The 25,573-nt window shown below is 45.9% G+C and overlaps 1 long non-coding RNA gene across 2 annotated transcripts; it reads right to left on the minus strand.

Annotated features, from left to right (window-relative positions):
- Window positions 1-715: 715 nt before the first annotated feature.
- On the minus strand, window positions 716-11,376 carry LOC122237762. Of its 2 annotated transcripts, none has more exons than XR_006216396.1 (3): window positions 11,174-11,376; window positions 9,991-10,041; window positions 716-948 (listed from the first exon to the last, which is right to left on the minus strand). It is a non-coding gene; the product is annotated as an uncharacterized LOC122237762 (long non-coding RNA). The 2 variants fall into 2 exon arrangements; XR_006216395.1 differs by lacking the exon at window positions 716-948 and adding an exon at window positions 5,583-5,779.
- Window positions 11,377-25,573: the final 14,197 nt, after the last annotated feature.

Here is a 25,573-nt window from a genome sequence, read left to right on the forward strand (position 1 = left end):
CTCCTATGAAGTAAGGTGAGAACCTGCCTTTACACGCAAGGACAACGAAGACAGATATATCCATGCCTGCAAGTGGGAAAGACTAGATTCCAGGCTGGACACTTTGGTTCCTGAGTTCATGCTCACGAGCTTTGTGCTGTTGATTGCGATAGAGGGGCACGTGTTCCTGAATATTCTTGTCTTTTCCCTCTGACGCCTGGTGGGTCTGAGGAGTGTCAGGGCCATGCCAGCATCGCCCCGGCAGGACAGAGATGCCACGTTCCCACGGACAATTGAGGAGAATTTAATCAAGAGATGATTTACAAAAGTGTGGGTGGGGGTTAAAGGAAGCCCGCCCGTGAGGGATGATTAAGGACTTGACTTGAACAACAGCGGTTGCGACCCACATCGGAAAGCGTAAGGTCAGAGGATGTTTCTGGAACCCAGAGGGAGAGGAAGGGAGAGGCAGTTAAAAGGGAGGGACACCAGGCAAGAGTACAGCCACCGCTGTCCTGCAGCCCAGCAGTGAGGGAAATAATCCGGGGAAATAAACACTTGGATTCCTTTTCCCTACCAGCAGCCCCGGGGGTGGCTCCTCCTACTGGCTGAACCCCAGTGGAAGCAAGCGGGTCTCCTCAGCCTCCTGGAGCTCAGGGCAGGGTGAGGAAGGCTGGCGTTGTAATCCATACAGGCTGCTAAACAAAAATATCTACAGACAGGTGGCTTAAACGGCAAATATTTATTGTTCGTAGTTCGGGAGGCTGGTGAGTCCAAGATCAGGGGGGCTGGCAGATTCGGTATCTGGTGACAGCTCGATTCTTGGCTCTCAGATGGCCATCTTCTCACTGTGTCCTCACGTCGTAGGAGAGGAACAAGGGTTTCTTTATCAGGATGCTGACCCCATTCCTGCGGGTTCAACCCTCACGACGTTCTCACCTCCCAAAGACGTCACCTCCTAACACCATCACACTGGGGAGTAGATTCAACATGTGAGCCTTGGGGGGGGGGGGAGTGCACGTTACAGTTATGGCAGCGGGAATGTGGGGCTGGAGGGGCAAACCAGACATTCAGCACAGTAAGATAAATTCATTACTTAAAAAAGCCTTCTATCATTGAAAAGACAAAACAGGGCCACCTGGGTGGCCCAGCTGGTTAAGCGTCCGACCTCGGCTCCAGTCATGACCATGATCTCACAGCTCATGAATTCCAGCCCCTCATCGGGCTCTGTGCTGACAGCTCAGAGCCTGCCTGGATGCTGCTTCAAATTCTGTGTCTCTCTTCGGCTCCTTCCCTGCTTGCCCTCTTGTCTTTCTTTCTCTCAAAAATAAACAAACATTTAAAAAAAAAATTTTTTTTTTTTTAAAGAGAAAACAAAGCAAAACTTTGGAAACCATTCCTCTGGTCCGATCCCAGGATTTCACAAGCGAGGAAACAGAGGTGGAAAACAGTGTCTTGAACTGATCCAAACTGCAAACCTCAAACCCTAGTCAACTGAGTACAAATCCCTGATTTGTCCTCAGGAATATCCTTCTAACTTTTTCTTGCGGTCATACTTCAGAGACATACACTCCTTTAAGCATTGGTGTTCCCAACCACTTGCTGATTTTTCATGAGAGGTCCCTTAAATCACCCGCTGTAACCCACTGCCTGGCCACTCCGAGGCCTCTGAATTTACAGTTCCAGTTAAAGTCACGTCCGTGAAGGGGGAGGGAACGAAGAACTCTCCCATCCCTTCAAGCCCCCAAATTGATTTGGCACTCGAAGTCACTGTTATATTTTATACTGAGTCTTCTGAATCAGTTCATTGAATTTTAGCTGTAGCTATATAAAATCCTCTCCAGTGAAATTATTTGGCCATATTGCGGATGGTTCTGCCATGATCTATCAATGCCACTAACTATCAGCAATAAACAAAAAAAAAATCCTCCTTCTTCTCTTTTCATTATAATGAATTTTCTAAACTCGAATTGAACCTTGGAAGGTGCATTACTGGAGTTTTAATTTTTAAAACGTAGCATTTTGTATTTGTTATATAAAACACACAAGATGGGTGATGGCAAATTCTGAATGTTTTTTGTGCTGTAGAAAGGTTGCTGGGGAGATTTGGAAAAGCTTGGCTTGGATTTCTGGGGAGGAAAGGATGGGTTTGGGGACGGCTCGGGGCAGTCCAGTTGGATTGGGACACCTGTGGTTTAGTGCAGGTCAGGGCAATGGAGTTTAAGCAAAGGGCAGGAGTGAAAACCTGGCTGGAGTTATTTCAATGCACTAAATGTATCCGACGGTTGCAAAAATATATATTACTGTCCTGCACAAGCACCTGATTTCCAGGCCAGAGCTATGGAAGCCAACTTTAGAAAAGCCTTACAAGATGGCTTAGGTGGAGGAAGCAAATGGTATCACAAAGAGGAAACAATTCACAGTTCAGGGAGGAAAAGCTATGAGTGCAGATGAATACTCAGACACCACAAATATTTCTGCATTAAAAACCCAAGTCCTGTACTCTAAGAGTGCATCTGGAGTTAACATACATGAGATTTTTTAATGAGATTCAAAAATTTTTTAATGTTTCTTTATTTTTGAGACAGAGACAGAGCTTGAGCGGGGGAGGGGCAGAGAGAGAAGGAGACACAGAGTCCGAAGCAGGCTCCGGTCTCCGGGCTGTCAGCACGGAGCCCGACGCGGGGCTCGAACTCACAAACCGTGAGATCGTGACCTGAGCCGAAGTCGGACGCTTATCCGACTGAGGCACCCAGGTGCCCCTAATGAGATTTTTAAGACAAACCTTTAGGTAATGACGAAGCTGGAGTTCATGTTAACTTGCTCAGTAAAACGACAGACAGGAAGCTCTCCCACCCCTTGCTGGCATAAAGTGACTGCATATTTACAGTGCTGTGGTCTTTTTAGACAGACAGTTAATATATGTGTTCCCTCCGTAGGGGAAAGCCCATCAGCTAGGCTATATTTTATCCTCTCATTGTCTATTAGAGGATATACGATGACATTTTAACCAATGGAAAGCCACGCAGAAAGATGAAAAAAAAAAAAAAAACTTCAGAAAGCACTCTGTCTTTTTTGCAACATTTGCATTACTTTTGACATGGAGGGGGGTGGGGAGAACCAAGATGTTTCAATAGAAAAAATGTTAGGTTGGAAGGATAGAAAAAGCGAAGTAAAAAAGACAACAGATACTCCGTATTCGTTTTGGTTCTTTGGTTGCAAGCAACGGCAACTGACTTGATAATTTAACAAAGAGGATTTATGGGAAGGATACTGGGGACTCACAGGAGCTCTAGGAGGCTGGAGAGCCGGCTGGGGAGCGGGACTGACAACCAAGCCCCGACACCCGCCTCGTAGGGGGTTTGGTCACTGTGCCGGGAAGAGTAGGTGCTCTGTGTGTGTGTCTACACCTCCTGCTTACAATCCGCAGTCCAAGAAGAGAAGGTCATTGGCCAGGCATGGGCTCGTGCCCACTTCAGCCTGTGTTAGGTCAGGGACAGACAGGGTCCGACTTCAGAGTAAAGTCTCCCGGAATGACCATTCAAGTGGCAATTCCCTAAAAGCGGTAGGAGATGCTTTGGCACAACCCCCCAATAGCACATGTGGTACAGAACACAAAAGAAAAACAAACAAAAAAACATGTTTGTACTTCCCTTTTCTCAAAAATATTTTATCACTCAAATCCTGTATTTTCCTGTGGAAAGGTACTTGACACTTTCCCTCTTTTTTTTCTAGAAGAGTGATCCTCAAATGGCCTTTTCCCCTTTCTTCTAGAATAGTAATTCTCAGCACCACCGGTGCATTGGTTTTCCAGGGCTGCCATGATGGATTACCACCGACTGAGGTGGCTTACAAAACAGAAGTCTGAAATGGAGGCTTTGGCAGGACTGTGCCCATTCGGAAGGCTCCAAGGAAGAATCCTTCCTTGTCTCTCCCTAGTTTCTGGTGGTTGCTGGCAATCCTTGGTGTCCTGTGGCTTGTTGATGTGCCACCACATTTTCCGCCTCCGTCCTCACCATGACTTCTCCCCATGTGTCTCTGTGTCTCTCCTCTTCTCAGAAGAACACTGGTGTTCTGAGAACACCAGTAACACCGAATTGAGGGCCCATCCTAATCTAGTAGGACCTCATCTTAACTCATCGTATTTGCAAAGACTCTAATGGCGAATGAAGTTATTTTCTGAGGTTCTGGGTGGACGTGACCGTGGGGGTGGGGCGACACTATTCAACTCAGGGCACCCAGGAATTACGAATTCTCAGAAATGCACATTGTAAGCCCCCACCCTAGACCTATCGAGTCACAAACTTTGGGAGCGGAGCCCAGCAATCATGTTGACACAAGATGTCCAGGGGATTTGAAGCCCTCCAAAGGGTGAGGACCAATGTCCCAGGGGGAGCTGCACATGTCTCTCCCACTGCAGCACTTGGTGCTCATAGAAAACATATGGAAAGTTGTCATTTTAAGGGAGGGATGAGGGTCTACGGGAGAGGGAACGTCATAGCAGGGTAGCAGGGTAGTAGGAATATGGGTCTGTAGTTTGAAGGAAGAGTGGACCTACACTTGAGCTCTGATAATTTGCCAGTGGTTGGAAGGGACCACGTACTCATACTGACCCCACATAACGATCATCACATTCATAATTATCATCATCCACTCAAATCACATACGGCAGAAAACCGAAGTCATCACATAGAGGACCTCAGAAGTTGTTTATTAGAGTCAGGTGATGGTTCTTCTACCTTGGCAATAGATTTAATTTCTATAAACTATATTTTTAGTCCTTAATGTTGTCTCTTTCCTCCAGAGAAATTAAGGCTTTCTTAATAGCCAAAGGAAAAATAAATAATATTCTTTCTTAAGATTTCTGAACTCTTAAGATTCCTCCGGATTCTGGCTCTCTGTCATTTCTCTGTAATGCCAGTCATTGACGTACCGTGCAGACCCTTTCTCAGAGGTTGGCTGAATTGAATTTACACTATTTGAGGATCTTGGTTCACATGGACTGTGTCTGTTTCACCATGATTAAACTTCATATCGATCAATCCATCAGCCAGCAACAAATTTCAAGCATGTTCTCTGTACTCCAACACTATGTTAGGTATTTTTAGAAAGGAATATGAAGGCACATACAGAAATATTAAACACCCCCTTACACGCACCTCCCCTCCTCCACATAGACTCCTTAAGAAGGCAGTGTAGTATTTAGGAAATAGTTTGAATTTGGGGTCTGGAAGACCTTGGATGTGCTAACTAACCTCCCTCTTTCTGCTTCAAAACAGCCTGTGACAGAGACATTTACTGTTCACTGAGTGCCATGTACTCCCCCCTATGACCCTGCCCCCTTGCAGTTAGGCAGTCACATGGCTAATTCTGACCAATAGGTGTGAGCAGAAGTGATGTGCGTCACTTCCTTTCCAGAGCATTTAAAACCCAGCGTGTGACTCTCCAGTTTTTTGCTGCCTCTTCTTCAGAAAGCTCTGAAGCCATGTATTGAGGCAGGGCAACAAGCGCAACCTCTAATGGCCCGAGTCTTTGCGTGGCCAAGTGGAGTAGAGCCTCCTGCTTACTTACAAGAACTGAGCAAGAAATGAGTCATTGTTGGTTAAGCCACTGAGATGTGGGTTTTTAATGTCACTGCACCATTGCCTGGTTTATGCTCACTAATAGAGCTGCTGATCCACCGTAGATCAAGAGTTCCTCTCCCGGGACTCAGTCTTGAGCAGGTGCCTCTATGCATGAGTAAATGCTCGGAGAACATTCGCCATCCCCACAGTTTGTTCATTAGACTGTTCCTGCAACAAAACTGGATACCACAGTACTCCCTGTCCGGCCACCCAGGGTTCTCTTTATTCCCGTCCATTTCCTCGTCAAGTTCCCCCGATTTTTGTCAACTCTGTGGGTCTCTTCATATTCCTTGAATAAGTTCCCCTTTGCTTAATGTAGCCAAGGTCTGTTTCTTTTGTACTCGGCAAGGCTCCTCTCCTTGGCCTCGGCACCACTGATAATGGGACTTTAAAAACACCCACCCGTGCCCCTGATGATACCACTCCTGCCATAGATACTGCCCACTGCATCCCAAAAATTATCTCGGGGACCAGGCCCAAGCAGGGGGTTATAATTAGACCTGCTTATCTTCTTCCCCTGGGAGACCATCAGGACCAATCTCATTACCTCAGACACCCCCAAAAGTGCCAGCCTCCCAGACCATTCCTGACTCATCTGATGCCCACACAGCCCTGGGTGTTTCTTAGTGTTGCTCATGCTGCCCACCCTTCCCAACCCTCAGGTTCTTCCAGTGCACCTCTAAAACTCATGTTTGATCAGCAGCAAAATCCCCACTGTCCCCAGCTGCTTCTCTTGTTACAGCCTGCCTTTCCCTGTGAATGTGGTTTCCCTAAAGCCCTCTCCAATCATCAATGGCTTTCTACTGGAGGCGCAGCGCATTGCCCTCAATTCTCCTTCTAGACCACTACCTCCTATCCCACCCCTGCCTCCCCATCCTGCACACGATCCAGCTCAGTGGGAGCGTACAGACCCACTCCTTTCCTATTGTGCGTATCTACCAGCCTCCAAGACATGTCTCCTTATTCAGGGAAGAGGAGAACTAGGTTGGCCATGGTGTTTTTGTTCCAGCACTCCTTGTCAGCATTCTTGGAGGCTTCAGTACCTATGTAGATGGCTCATCCCAACACTCTGGCCTCTCGGTTCCTATCCTCCATTTGTCTTTTTTCTCATCTCATCTCAGCTACCCATTCCCAGAATCATGTTCTAGACTCCTACATGATCAATAACTCCACCTTCTCCAAAATCTCTATTTCAAAAAGCATCCCACTTTCTAATTACATCCTCCCATCTTTCCAGCTCATTCTTTCTATTATTCTAACTCCAACCAGACCTTTCAGTTCCCTTGACCCTACAAAGTCTTCACTGTCCATCACTTGCTTTCCGTTTCTACGTCCCTCCTTACCCATCCCTATAGCCCCTCTGGAGAAGCATTGCAGAGGTTAGCAGCACAGGCTCAGACTCAGACTGCCAAGGTCAAATCCTGGCTCTGTCACTTATTAGCTATGTGTCCATAGATAAGTTACTCAATCTTCTGTGTCTCAATTCACCATCTATAAAATGGGGGATGGGGTGCAAACAATAGTATCTATCTTTCTAATAGGGTTGTTATAAAGATTAAATGGGTTAATATTTAATATTAATATTTAATATACAGGTGCTTACATGTGTCTGGTATGTAGGAGCCACTATGTAAGTGCATGTGAAATAAATTTTTAATACTCCTCAAGCATTTCTTTTAAATGCATCTCATTCTCTCCCTCTTACCCACTTGGCAAAAACCAAACTCTTGGTAAACCCTATTCCCCATGTGCTCCATATAACCAGGTACAAATGGCTTGAAAAAAAACACACAGCAATAGTTCACTCTAAATTTATAAATGTATAACCACATACCTCGTGTGGGCTCAGAATTCTGCCTCATTCCCTAAAGAATAAATTCTTCAACTCTATTTTTAAAGCATTCTCCTCTCTCTGTAAGTCTTTAATATCCCTACCTAACCTTTAGCTGATGACCTTCTTTCTCCTTTCATGGAGAAACCAAAACAGTTACAGAACTTTCTCATATTTCAACCACAATATCAACCAATCCATTTGCATTTCTATCCACCTACTCTTCTGTCTCAGGCCAACCCTTCCTCTTGGGCACTGGCGCTCATCCCCTCCTCTCTACTCAAAGACTTGCTCTATGCAAGTATTTTCTTCCTCCACTGGAATATAAATTTCTCCCCATCAATGATGTGCATTCCCATTGTGTAAAAACATTCTCTGATATTGCTCATCTTTTAAAAAAAACTGAAAATCTCCCTTACCTGAAGCCCCTGCTGACCCATTTCTCTCCTGCCCTTTTAAGCAAAAGTCTTTGCAAGAGTTGTCTGTCTCAGCTGCCTCTGCTTTTTCATCAGTTCTCTTCTCCTCTCTACTGCACTGAACTTGCTCTTGTCAAGGTTGCCCAAGACTTCTGCACTGGCCAAAGTCAATGCACCCTCATCCTACTTGACCAACAATACCAGCAACTTGGTGAGCACCGCCTTATTCTTGAAACATCTTTTCCCTGGCCTCCAGGACATGACAGCCTTTCGTGTTTCTTCTCGCACTGGTCAACTCTTTTCTGTCTCTTTTGCGGGTCTCTCTTCTTCCTGACCTCTGCAAGTTGAGAGTCCCAGGTCCCATTCAGTCTCAGGATTCTAAATACCAACTGTACATCGATGACTCTTAAACTTGCACTTTTACCCCTCTCCCCTGAAATCAAGACTCATATATCCACCAGCTTAACTAAAATCTATATTTTGATTTCTAAATAGTCACTCTGGGCTTAAAATATCTAAAGCATGTTTTTACACAATGGGAGTGCACATCATTGATGGGGAGAAATTTATATTCCAGTGGAGGAAGAAAATACTTGCATAGAGCAAGTCTTTGAGTAGAGAAGAGGGGATGAGCGCCAGTGCCCAACATAATTCTCTATTTTTACCACCCTACCCCCAAACCTGCTCTTCTTGTATCTTTTCCATTCCAGCAAATGATAGCATTGTTGATGCAGTTGGCCGGGTCAAAAATCTTGAACTCAGCCTTAATTCTGCTTTTCCTCTCACTTCGATATCCAGTCTATCAGCAAGTCTTCTGGGACTAACTTCAAAATATATCCAGAATCTAACATATTCTTGCATGCCCCTTGCTACTACTCCACTCTAAGCCACCATTGTCTCTCACCTGGATGACTAAAGGGGTCTCCCAGCTGGTCCCCCTCCTTCCACCTAAACTGCTTCTTTCCTCTCATTCACTTTTCACACAGCAGCCAGCCAGTGTGATCCTTCTGACACCTGAGCCATTTCATGTTACCCTTCTATAAGAGCTTCTCATCACATTTGGAATGACGTATAAAGACCTAACCATGACTTTCAAGGCCCCTGGTAATCTGACTGTATCCCTGTTCCCATTAACTGCCTGTTTGCTCTATTGTTCATTCTTCTTTAGACACATCCCCAGAATCTTTGACCTCTTTGTTAACCTTCAGACAAGACACACTATGTATATTCCATATCGAGGCCTTTGTCCCCATGGTTCTAGGGGTCTGTCTAGAGAGCACCTCCCCCCCCCCCACACACACACCCATCTTGGTCATGGTTCAACCTCTCTCCTCATTCCAGTCTCTGTTTAAATGTCATTTCCTAGGACCATTGCATCTAACACAGCCCGCTCCCTATTCCAGTCACTCTCGGTTGTAGACAGTTTCTGACGATGGCTGCCATCAATTCTGCCCATCAGGAGATGGAGTCTTTTTGCCCGCCCTTGAATAGGGGCTGGTCTTGTGACCTGCTTTGGCCAGCAGAACACAGAGGAAGTGGCAGTGTGCCAGTTCCAGGACCAGTCTTTAGCAAGCCTGGAAACTTCCAGGCTGTTTTCTCTGGGCAGGCTGGCTGCCATACTATAAAGAAGATCAAGCTAGACTACTGAATGATGAGGCACCATGTAAAGAGAGAAAGAGAACACATGGAGGGCCATGGAGGCACCAAATACATGAATGAATTCTTGGTTCTCTCAGCTCATTCGGCCAGTGAATGTGGCCAAGCCGTTGACCCCAATGGGTCAAATGAGCTGGCTGAACCGTCCCCAAATTTCTGACCCACAGAATCACGAAAAATAATAAATCCTTTAAGACCACTAAATTTGGGGATAGTTTGTTACAAGGCAATAAATAACTGAAAATATTTTCCTTGCTCTGTGCTATCTATAGACAAAATGTGTCCTCCCCAAATTCATATGTTGAAAGCTGTTCTCCATTATGATGGGGAGGTGAGACCTCTGGAAGGTGATTGGGTCATGAAGGCAGAGCTCTCACAAATGGGATTAGCCCCTTATAAAAGAGATCCCACAGAGCTCTCTTGTTCTTCCACCGAGTAAGGACACAGCAAGAAGGCTGCTGTTACAAACCAGCAGGTGGGCTCTCACCAGACATCGAATCACCAAGCACCTTGATCTTGGACTTCCCAGCCTCCAGAACTGTAAGAAATAAATTTCTGTTGTTTATGAGCCACTCCGGCAATGGTATTTTGCTACTCCATATTATGGTGTTTTGTTATAGTAGCTTGAACAGACTAAGACACCGCTTAGTTTTCTTCATAGTAATTATCTCAGTAAGAAATTACACAATTATTAGTTTTTCTGTCTACTGTTTATTATCTGTCTCTGCCTCCAGAATATAAATCTATAAGGAAAAGGACTTTGTCTTGTTCACCACCGCATTTCCAGTGTTTGGAACAATCTCTGGCCTATTTTAGGACTCAATAGATATTTGTTGATAAATTAATATACCAAGAACCCTAACTGATACATGAGGCTTACTTTTCTACAAGAATCATATCTATCCTCATGGAAACATTTTCCTTCAAATCTTAACATCCAATAACATTGGCCTTTTATTTTTATTTTATTTTTAATGTTTATTTTTATTTTTGAGAGAGAGACAGAGAGACAGAGAGACAGAGTGCAAGCAGAGAGAGAGAAGGAGACACAGAATCTGAAGCAGGCTCCAGGCTCCAAGCTGTCAGCACAGAGCCTGATGTGGGGCTCAAACTCACAAACTGTGAGATCATGACCTGAGCCCAAGTGGAATGCTTAAACGACTGAGCCACCCAGGTGTCCCTGCATTTGTCTTTTTTTTTTTTTTAACTTTTTTTTTTTTAGCGTTTATTTTTGAGAGACAGGGAGAGACAGAGAATGAGCAGGGGAGGGGCAGAGGGAGAGGGAGACACAGAATCTGAAACAGGCTCCAAGCTCTGAGAGTCAGCACAGAGCCTGTTGCGGGGCTTAAACTCGTGAACTGTGAGATCATGACCTGAGCCAAAGTTGGACGCTTAACCGACTGAGCCATCCAGGCGCCCCTACATTTGTCTTTTAAATCAGAGATCTCTATTAGGTTGCTAGGGAAACATCAGATTTTTTTTTTTAATTCCAGAAAACACTTTGGGCCAAGATCTACACTGCATTTTAAGATGATTTGGGCATTGTTACCACTCACTGGATAGTGCAGAGCAATCCTGTGGGTTGGTTAATGACAAAGTACCACTTTGTCCCCTTATCTTCTCAGGACAGACTTCTTGTGCTACCCAGCCCCTCCCATTTAAATACATACATGTCACCATTTTAGGACAGAATATCCAAGCAGGGCTGATAGTTCTTATTAATTCCTGCAATCCCACCAATTTTTCCATCAGGGCAACATGAGAACAGCCCCTTCTGTGTTAGTCATCGAAGATCATTTTCTGGTATGTTTCCTCCCTGACTCACTGGCCCTCACCCCACATAAGATAGTGGACATCGACACATTGGGCAATGCCTTTCTCAGAAATAGGTTTACTGTGACTTCCTTCATGCCTGGTTGGAACACGGAGTCATAATTAGAATGAGGCTCATCTCCCAGGTCATTGTTCTGATGGTTCTAAACTGGTTCCCACTATGCCATTTCTTTCTACATGAATAGGACCTTTGCCTTTCTGATTGCAGACATGTAAGACTGACCACCAGGTCCCTGACACTTCCCTGTGACTACCATTTTCCCTGGTGTTTTTGGGTACTCTGCCCTATACATTTCATTTGGGGAGCCACATTGCTAGGTTGTAATTTAAGTTTTCTAAATTTAGTCTGTAGAAGGCTCACGGCCAATGGAAGGGGATTATAGCTTACTAGGAATCTACATTTAAGCAGGAGAAAGTCCTCTCTGGGGATCTGGATTTATTTACAGAGTTTGGGGACTCAAGTGAAGACCAAACAGACTTAGCAGCCACACTTCCCCAATGCAATTTAACAGTCTCTTAAGCACAAAATCAAACACAATATAAATAAAGTGGCTTGAGTCTTTCCTGAGTGTCTTACCTTAACTTCCGCTGCCTTCTGTCTTGCTATCCCCTAGATGTCCCCAAAGACCCCCATCTATCTTCTTGAAGAACTGTAGCTTTTTAAGGAGAAACAATCACATCTCCTGAAATGTTTTCTGATACCTCAGGAGCCATGCAGCAACACAGAAAGAATTATTAAAAGATCAGATCTGTTGAAGATCTTAATTAGAAAAGGGACGCGTTGTGTGCAATACGTTTCAGAAAACATGTTATGTGCCTAAACCTGTACTTGGCATTACGGGAAATAAAGAAATGAATCAGTTTTATATCTTACTCTCGGCTAATAAGGAAGTTAAAAAGACAAGCCATAATATAGTAGAGTAGTTCAGAGCCGATACTGTGGAAGTAAATTGGCCGTGTTAGAAGCCTGGCTAGAATCCTGTTAGGATACTTAGCCTTTCTGTGCCTCAATTTCCTCACCCGTAAGTTGGAGACAATAAGAGGAGGTACCTCATAGGGTTATTATGAGGATTTAAACGAGTTGATAAAAATTGAAATGGGCAAGCGTCTCACATGCAGTAAGTGATTTCTCTTGATAGATGATAGATTAGATAGATAGATAGATAGATAGATATGGGTGTGTGTGCGCGCACGTGTGTGTGTGTAATCTTCATACAATGTGGAAAATACCTATTGCAAAGGAAGGGCACATAGAGCACCGTCAGAATCCAGAGGCAGGAGACATCATTTGCAGCTGGAAAGAACCAGGGAGGCTTCCTGGAAGAAGGGCAAAGATGATCGTGCTCACCAAATAGTACATTTGCTTCCCCCACTTCCCAGCTCTTTGTCAGGGTCCAACGACAAGTTTGGGCCAGTGGGAGGCATGTGAAAGTAGTCCTGGACTTAATTGGCCCTTCCCCTCCTGCTGCAGCACATGAGAAGGCTTTGCATCCCGGATTTTGCAGCTACAGATGGTGGAAAGTCTATCACCCTGGGTTCCTGAATGGCAGTATCGAGGAGAGACACCTCCTCTGACCGAAACACACATTCAACCCCCAGAATGGATGTATAGCATGGCCAAAGAGAAATCTTTCGTATGAAAAGCCTACTGGGAGGCTTTTACACTGGGAGTGTAGGCTTCATTTGTCACTGTAGGGTAACCCAGCCTGTCTTGACTATGTATATGTCTCTCTGTGTGTATAATATGTGGGCCTTATATGAGTAGACAGAAACAATTATTATATATACAAATATATAATTAAAATGATGTAAAATTCAAATCTATATACATAACATGGCGGTGGAAGAACCCAGGGAAAGATGGGAAGGATGACAAAGTTTACAACATAGTGAACAAATGTTTGTTTGATTGGAAAGAAAAACCGGGGTCAGATCATGGAGGGCCTTACAGTCCGGACCAAAGAGTTCAGACTCTATTCCAGAAGGCAACAGGGCACCATTCAGCATGTTTCCTGGGATAATCACACCAAACAGGCAGCACCAGTGAGAGCTCTTTGAAGAGCAAGAGACTTCCATGAGGTCCGATAGTCTCAGGTGGTACCTGCTTCAGCCAGAGAATCCCTCCCTTCCCCAAACAGCTCAGAACACTACAAGTTTGTTCTCTACGTCAACACCAAGAAGAACGGGGGGCTATGATCGCTAAGACGGAAGGTTTTTTTTTTTTATCATGATCCTTAACCCATCTCCATAAACTCTCCCCATCCAGGGTAGCAGGATGCCCCCTCTGCATTGGCTGTTGGAACTGGAGGAATATCTCAGACAGCTTCTGGAAAGAACCAAAACTCTTATGCTCCCCTTCATTTATGGAAGTGGAATGGTTTGAAATACCTTGGCAGCCAAAATTAAAAGAGGGTATGTTTGTGCCCCAAGTGGAAAAAAGCCAATTGCCTAAGAAAACCAAGAATTACGGTTTTTTTGCTTTTTCGGAGAAACCCTAACACCTATGATATTGGTTAAGGCAATCATAGCTACTATAACAAATAAACCCCTCACTGTGTAATGGCTCCAACATGGTAGACATTGGTTTCTTACATAAAATCCTAAATGGCGTTTCTGATTGGTAGGTGGCTTCTCTCCATGCGATGGTTCAAGGATCATGGCTCCTTCTATCCTGTGGCTTCGTCATCTGCCAGATGTAGCGCCCAAGGATACCGTGCTAACCAGCACCAAGCTGGCAGAAGGGGCAAGAGAATGGAGGGTCAGGCATGGGGGTTTCACAGACCAGGGAGCGTCATTTCTGCTCCCTTTCCACTGGCCAGACCTCAGTGATAGGGTCTCCCCTAACGGCAAAATAGGCAGGTGTCACCCACCTGTCCGTCCAGGAAGAAGAGAAAAGGTGTTTACAGAATAATAGCCATACCTGGTATTGTTGCCCTGGGCACCTTTCCTCCTGATCCATGTCTATGAAAAGAATGAGTTAGTGAATTAAACTTCTGGCTTCTCATTCTTTCAACAGATATTTATTGAACACTCTTTGCGTCCAAAGCACATGCTTGGTGGCTGGGGTTCCGGGGGATGCAGAAAACGTGACAGAAAGCCTCCGTGGAGGAGCGTATGAGGCGGAAAATGACAAAGTATCCAGGAGAGGTTCAGAAGGGCTTTTTGTACGCTCGGCAGAGGGGACAGGTGGAGGCTTCTGCGATGGGAGTGGGTGTCGCAGGCTAACGCGAGCAGAGGCACAGAGGTAGGTGATCATACAGTCCTCACCGGCAGGAAGGGGGAGTTCAATCCGACCAGAGCGAAGGGTATAAGAAGGGGAGAGAACAAGTGTAGTTTGGACAAGTTTGCCAGCGTCCACGGCCCTCAGACGCTCTCTGATCACAGGTGATGATGTGCATTCCCGAGAAAGGCCATTCAATCACCTCTCTGTTTTTCATTAAGCAGGGACCCCGCTCTCTTTCCACTTGAAATAATTATAAAGATGATTATGGAAATGATAGTCGTGGTGGTGCTAATGATTAGGAGGGAGAAGAGATTTTGTAAAAATTTCCTAACCTACTCAGAAATCTCTGTCTCCCTCAGAAGAATCCTTGAGATCATCATTCATAAGCTGTCGTGGGCCGATTTCCACTCCCTGGGAGCTCACACGAGAAGAAGTCCAGCGGATTCGGGACTGCTTTTGAGAATCAGCAGAGCAGGGCATCTTGGCAATCACTTTGGAGAACAGAGAAGTCACAGAGCAGCACATTTAGGCCACCTCTGAATGGGCCCCAACAGCTTCCCCAGACCATGGGACTGAAAACCATGGGCGTCGTGACTAGTTTTCCCCACCCTCAGCCTTTCAGAAAAACACCCCTGGATAGAGGTAGAGTACTGTGCTAATCAGGGTGCTTATTCTTCATGTAGGCAGACGGACCAGCTAAGTGCATGACACGGTAGCAACCTGGCAGATGGAGTTGAGCAATAATTCAAATCACTTCAGTGGATCACAGATGTCAACGAAAATAAAAGGGGGGTGTGTACTTCCCAGCCTGTTCTGTGGAGTGCGGCCTGCCCCTCTTGCCCCCCGCCTGCCTTCCTTTCTGGACTCAAGGCAGCTCCCAGATACATTAGGGGATGACAGGAAAATGGCTCTATCTGATGCAGACCACGGGACACCTGTCTGCTAGTTTGCTAGGTCAGGCTGCCACAACAATGAACCGCAAACTTGGGGGCTGAAAACAAAGGCAACTTATTCTCTCGCAGTCTTGGAAGGGCGTTCAAAATGGAAGACACAAGAATTGCTAAGGCTCCGGGGTGGGAAGGTGCATAGGCGGTATGATGGCCATTCAGAAAGTAGGAGAAATACAGGAGGTCAATGTCAAGCCTTCTTCCACTGAGTCCACCATCCACTCTGTTGGCATTCCTAGGCATCCTTCACAATCAACCTGTACCCACTTCCTTTGGTTCTGCCTCCACCACTGCCTCCTCCTTCCTGGGCATCTACTCCGTCTAGGCACACACTCCTAATCTTGACCTCTTTGATGCCAAAACATCCAATGCACATATCTCCAGGAAAGCACCTAGCATGTTGCTTTGGACACAGCAAGCACTGAGTGGCGTTCCCCCTTTATCTCTTAAAATCCTTACCACAACGTGAGGGGTTTTCATTGCAAATCAAATTTGAACTGAGTTTTTAGAGAAGATCTGGTTTATGTGCAAAGACACAAAGGTGCGATAGAATCCTTTCAAAGAGCTCTCTTGCTAATGCTAAATCGTGGGGAACGATGCATTTCCTGACATTTTTGGACTCCCAGACCAGAGATAGAATATGATAAAGCGGGGAATAGGGGTGAGCGGTTTTATAAAGGTTCTTTTGTCCCATCTTTCTTCCAGACTATATTTTTATTTGTGATGCAAAAGGAAAGAATTCACTTACAGCTCATGGATGTGCACAGGTGTGCGTGCCCTGACTTTTGTCCAAGTCAAGTCTCACCTAAGGAAAACATAGCTGCCCTGAAAAGAATCTAAGGAACTCTAAAGAACTTCGGGGAGATAGAAGATAGTCTGTGTGTGCATATGTGTGTGACTGTGAGTGTGCGGTGAGAGAGAGAGACAGGGAGAGAGAGAGAGAGAGAGAGCACAAGTGTGAACAAGCTTGAATTTGGGTATGTTGAAGAGGGGAGGGTGTGGTGGATCAAGTTAACATAAGGAAATTTAATCCGCATTTGACTGCTTAGCCAAACATATAAGTAGTACCTAGAGAATGACATCATTATAGGGGAAGGGGATTGTCTGTGAGTGGAATACTTGAGGCTTGGAGAAGATTTCAGCACCTGCTTTAATCAACCTTAAAACTATTTTTATGAAGATTTATACTTATAGAAATTTGAGTAGTTTTCCTGAGTTCCTTCCTTTTGCTTATAGTTTGGAACCTTTCCATGGTTTTGGACGCAAATAAATGCAGCTGTTTGCTCTGTGAGAGCAAGGGAAAACATATTTATGCTGCATTTGTAATACAGAGAATGTTCAGTTGAGAGTGGATGCGGCTTCGTGCCTTCTGTTTCAACTTTGCTTTTTAATAACATAAGATCGTTTCTTCATGCGAATGATGCTGTTGACTCGTCAGCATGGCAGAGTGAAAAGAAGAGGGGCCTGGGCATAAAAGCAACTGAGTGTCAGTCCTGCTGTATCGGGAATGACCTTCCTGAAAGTGGCACGTTGTATTTTCCAAAGCTGGCCCCGAAGTCTCACATCTGTGGGTCTGTGTCCCTGTCTCCACGGTCCAAATGGGCTTGCCATTTCCCTGTAACCAAAAGAATGCCACGGAAGTGACCATCACGTGTCACTTCCGAGGCTGGGTCATAAAAGACAGAGCAGCCTCTGCCTCATTTCTAGAAAGGGAGCATGAGGAGCTGAGCGGCCAGGGGAGAAGTTGGCCTCTCCTGAGGTCACTATGCTGTGGAGAAGGTAAGCAATGTGTCGTGACCACGGACAGGCACTCCAGCCAAAAGTCCTGGTCGTCGATGGGCGATATTTGGAAGCGTGGAATCACTACATTGTACCCCTGAAACTAATATAACACCGTATGTTAACTGACTGGAGTTAAAATAAAAACTTAAGGGGCGCCTGGGTGCCTCAGTTGGTTAAGCGTCCAACTTTGGCTCAGGTCATGATCTCGCAGTTCGTGAGTTTGAGCCTGGCATCCGGATCTCTGCTGTCAGCCCGGAGTGTGCTTCAGATCCTGTGTCCCTCTCTCCCTGCCCCTCCCCCACTCGTGCTCTGTCTGTCCCTCTGTCAAAAATGAATAAACATTAAAAAAAAAAAAAAAAACTTGAACAGAGTCCTGGTCTTTGAGAAAGAGAAACACCATATAATTTCACTCGTGTATAGAATGTAAAAAACAAAACAAATGAAGAAACAAACAGAGGGTGGCATCGGACCAATAAGTAAAGAGAATAAACAGATGGTCACCAGAGGAGAGGGGAGTGGGGGGGATGGGCAAAATGGGTGAAGGGGAGCGGGAGACACAGGCTTCCGTTACGAAATGCACAAAGCATGGGGCTAAAAGGCACAGCATAGGGACTATAGTCAATGATATCGTGAGAGTGTTGGATAGTGACAGAGGGTAGGTACGCTTGGGGTGAGCGGAGGGGAATGCACAGAGAAGTTGGATCACTCTGTTGCACCCCTGAAACTAATGTGACATTGTCAACTATACTCACATAAAAAAATTTTTTTTCAAAGTCCTGGTCTTTGAGTTCTTGAAGCCCAGGTGCTGGACAGATGATTGAAGAAGCCTTCGGATGATTCAAACTCTCAGTCATGAAACTTCTGCAGACCTTCAAGTATTTGCAGCTGAGGAACCAGACCTGCCAGAAACCAGCTACCCCCGTCATGCCCTTTCTGCCCGGCCAGCCTGCCACGGGAAGGAGAAATTAAATTCCTTCCTATTTGAGTCCCTGTATATTTGGCTCTCGATTACTCAAGCTCAGCTTTAATCCTAATACACCCTTCAAAGGCTGCCGGTACTTGTATGATAAATTCCCGCTTCCAGAATGTGGCTAAGGCTCTGGGCCTCCTTCTAGCCTGATCTCCTGTCACACTCTTTCCCTCCTCTCTGTGCTCGGGTTCAGCTAGTCTCTGTGAAGTTTCTTTGTTTTCGTGCAGTTCTTTCTACCCGGGTGGCCCGGCTTCTCAGCTTGTCCTCTTGGCTAGTTCACCAAGTCTGATGTTAAATGACACTTAACATGGATTCCCCTACAATGTACTCTTATAGTGACCCTGTATTTTTCTTTCGTGGTGCTTATCACGTTGGTGATGAAATAATCATTTGCATAACTGATACCTGCTGCACCACTCCACTGGAGATATTATGGGGACAAGGCTCCTGTCCCTGTTTCCGGCTCTGTTCCCAGTACCCAAACAGTGCCTGGCACACAGTCGCTACTCAAAGAGTATTTATTGAATTTTACTGAATCAACTTGTCAGACAGCTGACCAAAGTTTACAGGATAGGCTTGTGGCCGTAGAAGTAAGCAAAAGATGAACCTGCCCATATCGGGAGCAACCTACAACCTTGACTTCTCAGTTATTATGCTCACAAATCAGCTGAGCTCACCCCACTGGGCTGCGGGCCTCCTGAGTGTGTTCCCTATAGGCTATCTTGAGTGTCATCGGGGACACGTCGGATAATAGAATCTCTCTCTTTAAAAAATTGGTTTATGGATGAAAAAGTCCCAAGTATATAGGATGCTGAGTTTAGCAGAATCTGTATGTAAATTGGTATTTTGCTGGTGATCAATCTTGTGCTAAAAATGGAAAATCAATAAAAAAAAAGAAAATCTAAGGGGAAAAATAAGTTGTAGACATTTTTGGTCCAATGAGTTTCCAAGTCCGAGGACACCGCATCTGAGACCAAGGTTACTGTCTATTTCGAAGGGGTGTGCAAGAACACTGGACACCCATCTCGTATACACAGAATATGGCTGAAGCTCTCAGTGAGAGAAAAGTTCAAAGACAATGCTTCCCACCACACTTCCTGGGAAAGGCCCTGGCAGTATCTCCTTGAGACTGAGAAGGAATTCATCATACGTGAACAGCGGTTCCGGAATCTCTTGAGCTGTAGAGTTCACCCAACTGTTGAAGGACAAGAGTTGACTTCACGTGCCACGTAGTGGCGACAGAACCAGCAGTGAACTTAAGGACGCTGAAGTCGCACAAAAAATAATAAAAATCAGTAAAAAAAACCATTTCTTCTCAGATCTTTCAACTAGATGCTAAAATGGATTGGCACAATGGAAAGATACGGGCGGCACTGAGCAAGGGCAAACGTTGCCAAGTGGCACCGATTCAACCCACTTCTGACTGAAGTAAGGGGGGAAAGCCTCGGGGCTGGTTAAGCATTAACGGGAGAGCTGGTAGACCTATACATCATGAACTTTCTCCAGATAATTTATGTAGACACCTAATTAACTTTGTTCTACATGAGGGAAGAACATGGGGGAAAGAACATGGGGGAAGACATGGGGGAAGTCTCAACAACAACAAAAATAGTTGTTATGAGCTGAACTGCATGCACCCTGCCCCCCAAAGCATATGCGGGAGTCCTAACCGTCAGTATCTCAGAACGGGACCTTATTTGGAAATAGGGTCATTGCTGAAGTAATTAGTTAAAATGAAGTCATTCTGGAGCAGGGTGGGTCCCTAATCCAATATGACTGGTGTCCTGTTGAAAGGAGAAACTTGGACGTAGTGACAGATACGTGTAGAAGGAGACACAGAGAGAAGCTGGTCACCTACAAGCCCCAGAGAGAAGTCTGGAACAGATCCTTCACGGTCAATTTTGATTTCATACCTCCAGCCTACAACTGTGAGGCAGTAAATTTCTGTCGTTAAGACCACCCGTTCTGTGGTCCTTGGTTACAGCATCCCTGGCTAATATAGTAGCAAAGCGCCATAGCAGAGTGTGCGGAGCTCAGAGAAGGTCCTGGATCCACCCTTACTAGCTATGTGACCTTGGTCAATCATTTAAAAACTCTTTAAAATTCTCAGCTTCCTCTTCTTTCAAATGTACATCATCGGGAATGATAGTCAAAACATCCAACAACCCAGAAGGTACAATACAGAGGCTGCCACTCACACAGGCAGCCACGGGAAAGCCACTGCGGACGCGTTCACTCTTGAAGACTCGTTACAGCCTTGGACAGCTAGATGGGCGCCAAGCACTTAGCGCCACCCGGGCTCTGTCTACCCATGGTCAACTCTGGCTGGGAAAACCCACGGGGATCGAGCCACTGTGGGGAACCACACAGGGCTCTCAGAACACAATAACAGCTCCCTGGAAGTGCCCACCTGGGTCCCTGCTGGGCTGGGCTATCAGGTGAGGGAGAGGTGTAAGGTATGAGGTTCATCCCAGGGGCACAAGGCATCTGTTATTTACCCACCTGCATGAAAGTATTTTACAATTTCAGGAACCTCCCTGGCTTTTACCTGCTGCATATCAGGTCGAGGATAATTACAGATATTACATGGTTTTGTGAACGTTAGGTGAAGTGACACACATCAAGTCTTCAGCAAAGTGCCTGGCATGTGGCAAATGCTCGATAAATGCTAGTTTACATTATTATTGAGAAGGATGGCATTTAAGTAGAACTCAAGGAACGTTCACTTAGCACCTACTATGTGCTGTGTTCTGTTCTGGGCACTAGAAATACAGAGACGAATGTGGTCCAGTCCCTGTCCTCAAGGAATTTATTTTTATTTTTCTAAAGGTTTTAAAAAATGTTTGTTTATTTATTTTGAGAGAGTGGAAGAGAGCATGGGCAGGGGAGGGGCAAAGAGAGAGAGGGAGAGGATCCCAAGCTGGCTTCACACAGTCAGCACAGTCAAGCCTGATGCGGGGCTTGAACTCGCAAACCGTGGGATCATGGTTCGAAGAGGTAGATGCTGAGCCGAAACAAAGAGATGGATGCTGAACTCACTGAGCCACCCAGGTGCCTCTCAAGGAATTTTACTTTATTCTTTGCTACTTCCCTGCTCTTCATAATGAAGGGAAATGGAATCTTTCAATGTTTTAGTACCTGTCTTCATAGGTTCCACTGCCCTTTCCGCACAAGATGTACTCACACCTTCATCATGAGAGCATTTCCTTAGGGACTCTCCTATGCCATGGTTTGGCTTATGGGATTCCTGAACTGATAGAATCTAAACAAAACAAAACAAAAAATTTATACTGAGGTGCCTGAACTCAATTGATTTCATTGCCATTAAGGTAAAAAGAAAAACGTCAAGCTTGGTTGATGTGTGCCCAGTATTGTTTTTTCAAAGAGGGCATCAAAGGATCATTTGTGATAAAAATCAGAATTGCTCCTGTGGTAGTTTGTTTCCAAAGACGATGGAATTCTTTGGAATCCTTTTGTCCCATTAGGCACATGGATGGCTCCATCCCGTCTTTATCTAGAGGTGAGGTCTATGACTCTCCTCTCTTGAAACTGGGCTGATTTGTGACTCCTTTGACCAAAAGATTGTGGGGGAAGTGATTCTCTGCCAGTTCCAGGACTGGCCTTTTAGAGGACCAGCAGTTTCCACTTTGCTATGGTCTGGATGCTCTGTCTCCTCAAAAGTCACCCCAAGGTGATGGTATTAGGAGGTGGGGCCATTTGGAAGGTGATTAGACCATGAACACTCAGCCCTGATGACTGGGATTAATGTTCTTATACAAGAGACCCCAGAGACCCAATGCCCCACGGCATTAAGATAACAGTGAAAAGATGGCCATCTAAGAGGTGGCCCTCTCCAGACACTGAGTCTGTCTGCACCATGGCCTTGGACTTCCCAGCTTCCAGAAGTGTGAGAAATAAATGTCTGTGGTTTTTAAGCTACTCAGTTTATGGTATTCCATTATAGCCTCCTAGATGAACTAAGACATAGCACCTGCTCTTGAGAAGCTCCTTCTGGGAACCTGGCTTCCATGTAATGAAAAGCCCAACATGGAGAGACAGGAGTAGGTGTTCAACTTGCCAGCTCCAGCTGAGTTCTCGGTTGACAGGCAGCATTGACTGCCAACATCGACTGCCGGCCATGTTAATGAGCGTCTTGGACGTCCAATCCCGTTGAGCCTTCAGGGAACCACAGTCCCAGCCTCCATCTGACCTCCACACAGGAGACTCCACATGAGAACGACCCAGATGAGCCCAGTCCACCCACAAAACCCCAGGAGACAATAATAAATCAATGTTGGAACCACCGGGTTTGGGCTGTTCTGTTGCAAGGCAATAGACGACCAGAATTTCAGTCTTCATGAACTTCAAATATTCTCAACTTCAAAGCATCGTGAAGAAGTTGGAGCATTGGAACCGGAAGCTGGGCTGCGGGCACAGCTCTGTCCCTGACAAGCTCTGTTACCTTGGACAAGGTGCTTTATCACTTTGGGTCTCTATTTCTTCCCCTGTAAAATAAAGGGTCCAGATCTCTGAGATTCCTCATATCTCTAACACTCTATGGTGCTGTCTGGGATGATGCTTAACAGCACCTTCACTAACCTTTTGGACAGAGTTCCACCCAAATGTAAAATTCTGCTTCATCTCATAGAACTATAGACCCTCAAGGTCATCTGGCTCAATCTGCTCATTGTATAGATGAGGACACCAGTTCACAGAATGGTGAAAGTGTTCCAGCTCCCACACTCACTGCTTCCGTTCTCCTGCTTTTGTCCAATTACTACTTCCTTCACCTTGAAAAGGAGTCATCGCTTTATCTTTTTCAAAATGATCTGGGATTTGGTGAGTCAACTCACCCACTCATGTTTTCTGTATTTTTGTAGTCTTTGATCCTGCCCTCTCACAGCTTTCCAAATGGACCTAGTTTTTCTTTTTTGTGTGTTTTTAGTCTTTTTTTTTTCACTTTTTTTTTATTATGGTAGAATATATAGAACATAAAATTTGCTGTATTAACCATTTTTAAGTGTACCGAATGGATCTAGTTTTCACGATTCATTCCCGATTCCTGAAAAGGGTGACTATGTGACATAACATAGCCGTGAAGGACGATTCTGGAACATTCCTCCATGGTTCTGCAGTGTTCAGCTGCTTGGGGGACTTGGCCACTAGACTAAGAGCCTTGAGGACAGAAGACAGGGTCTTAACCTGGCTGTTAGAAGACCCTCCTCAGATCTCTTATACTACCTTAAGATTGCTTTTCCTGTCTCATGGGAACAAACAGGTTAATAAATGGCAACTGTCGTGTCAAATGTGTGCATGCATGTGCCTTTTCCCCCAAAGGTAAGCTACTCAATGGAATAGCAGGGACGTGGTAAGCTCATAAATACCCTTGTTGACAGTCTCGCTTTAGAAATCGTGTCTCCTTGCCAAGTTGTGTTTCTGCTAGAGAACAAAGAGAAATCTGCCCTTTGGTGACTGAATGAGGTCAAAGCATTATAATCAGTGTCACCAAGGGCTGACAGCTTCTGCCCCGCGGATGTAATAAAAGTGAGCGGATCGCTGCCATTCTCGGAAACATTTGCTCAAGTACACCCACACACCATGGCTGTGGGACTGCAGGCAAACACCTCTTTGTCTGCCCCCAGACCAGGGAAGTGCAGCAGCTCAATCGTTTGGACTCTGAAAAGAATCACAGCTTTGGTGGAAAGCAGGAAGCAGGGCTGGTACTATCTGTCTCTGACGGGAATGACACGGCAGTAAAACCCTTTGGTTGGCCTTGTATCTTGGGGTCTTGAATCTCCTTGTCTCACCGCCACTGCAAGTTGCAGAGGAAGGCCGGGCTCAGAGAAGCTATTCTCACACTGGGAAGGGTTCTCTTTGCGGTCACGGTCATGGCCAGGCTGGAGAGGCTGCTACCAACTGGGAGAAGGCACATCATTAGACAAATGTCATGACCCCGTATGAAGGGAAAAGATAAAAATCAACATCCAGGGTTCTGAAGGACAGCCTAATGGGCAATAAATATTTTACTGGCTCCCGCCATTTATAGGGAAGGCCACCTTTTCACCCTGTCAAATTGTTTCCTTTGTGGGTTTTTCCCCCCTCCCCCAAGTCCCATTACTTTTCCAGAGTGGGGAAGGAAAAACAACATTGTTGTCACTTCACTAGTGAATTCTGTACACACAGTAGCTTCTAGATAATGTTAGTTCTCTTCCTTTGGTGTCCCTTTTCATTGAAATAAGCCTGCCCATCTCTACTGGGTAAAAACTGTCCCCCTTCCCCCCCCCCAACCCTAAGAGAAAAATCAGACCCGAGGACAATGTAGGTGATCCTATTTTAGACCATCATCAGACTTTTTTTTTCCTCTTTTTTTTTTTTTTAATAAGCCTTGCAGAGCGACAAGGTCAGTGCCTGTCTTGGCCTGCAGGAGAGGCCAGTGGCCCCCAAATCAGACGTTTCTATTTTCAGATCCCCAAGTCCGGAGAGCGCTAACCTCCAGTGTGCTGAGGGCCACGCAGCCAACCCGCCCGTGGCTCAGGCCCGCAGCCTCTCTGCATTTATATTTCCATAAATTTACATCAAATTTGTGCTGAATCATATCCCCCCCACGCAGAAGAAATGAACTACATTATCAATAAGTAAAACAAATTTGAATAATCTGAGAGCAGAGTGCCTCTCCCTGTATCTTTTCTGTTTAACTCCTTCCTTGGGCCACCTCTCACACCACTTCCCCCACCAGCCTGGGGCGTTTTTCTCCCTACTCAGCCCTGCCCCACGGTTTTCCGCCCTTCTCTCCCCTACCTTCCTGATTTTCTGGCCTCTCATCAAGAGCCCCTGCATCTCCCTTTGTCCCTCCTTGCCTCCCTTTCCTCCTCCAGCCCTCCTTGGCCCCTTCCCTGGACCGACTTCTCAGTCCCCCTTCTCAGAACTCCTCCCTCGCAGGAGCTGCCCCTCTGCCTCGGCTCATCCCCATCCCCTGCCCCGCAGCGCCCCAGCCAATCACTCCCCGCGCCCGCGCCCCTCCAGGATGGCAATTGCGGGGTCCCGGCCTGCCAGGCCATCATCAGCCCCACTCAGTCATTTGAGCACCTCAGCGGTGGTTCAGCGGGGAGTGGAACTTCCTTCCACCCCCCTGCTGCCCGGCTGATTGGCAGCCAGCGGGGCTGGAAGGGGGAGGGGAGCAGGAGCATCTGATTGTTTGCTGCCCGGCGAGCAGGGCTTAGTGGTGGCAGAGAGGGGGCCCAGGAGCTCAGGAGGCTAACAGACAGAGGATGCTCTGAGTCAGGAACCCCCGGACAGAGTCCAGGTCTGTCTGTTG

Source organism: Panthera tigris, chromosome B1 (genome assembly GCF_018350195.1).
Source record: "Panthera tigris isolate Pti1 chromosome B1, P.tigris_Pti1_mat1.1, whole genome shotgun sequence".
NCBI classification, from domain to species: domain Eukaryota; kingdom Metazoa; phylum Chordata; class Mammalia; order Carnivora; family Felidae; genus Panthera; species Panthera tigris.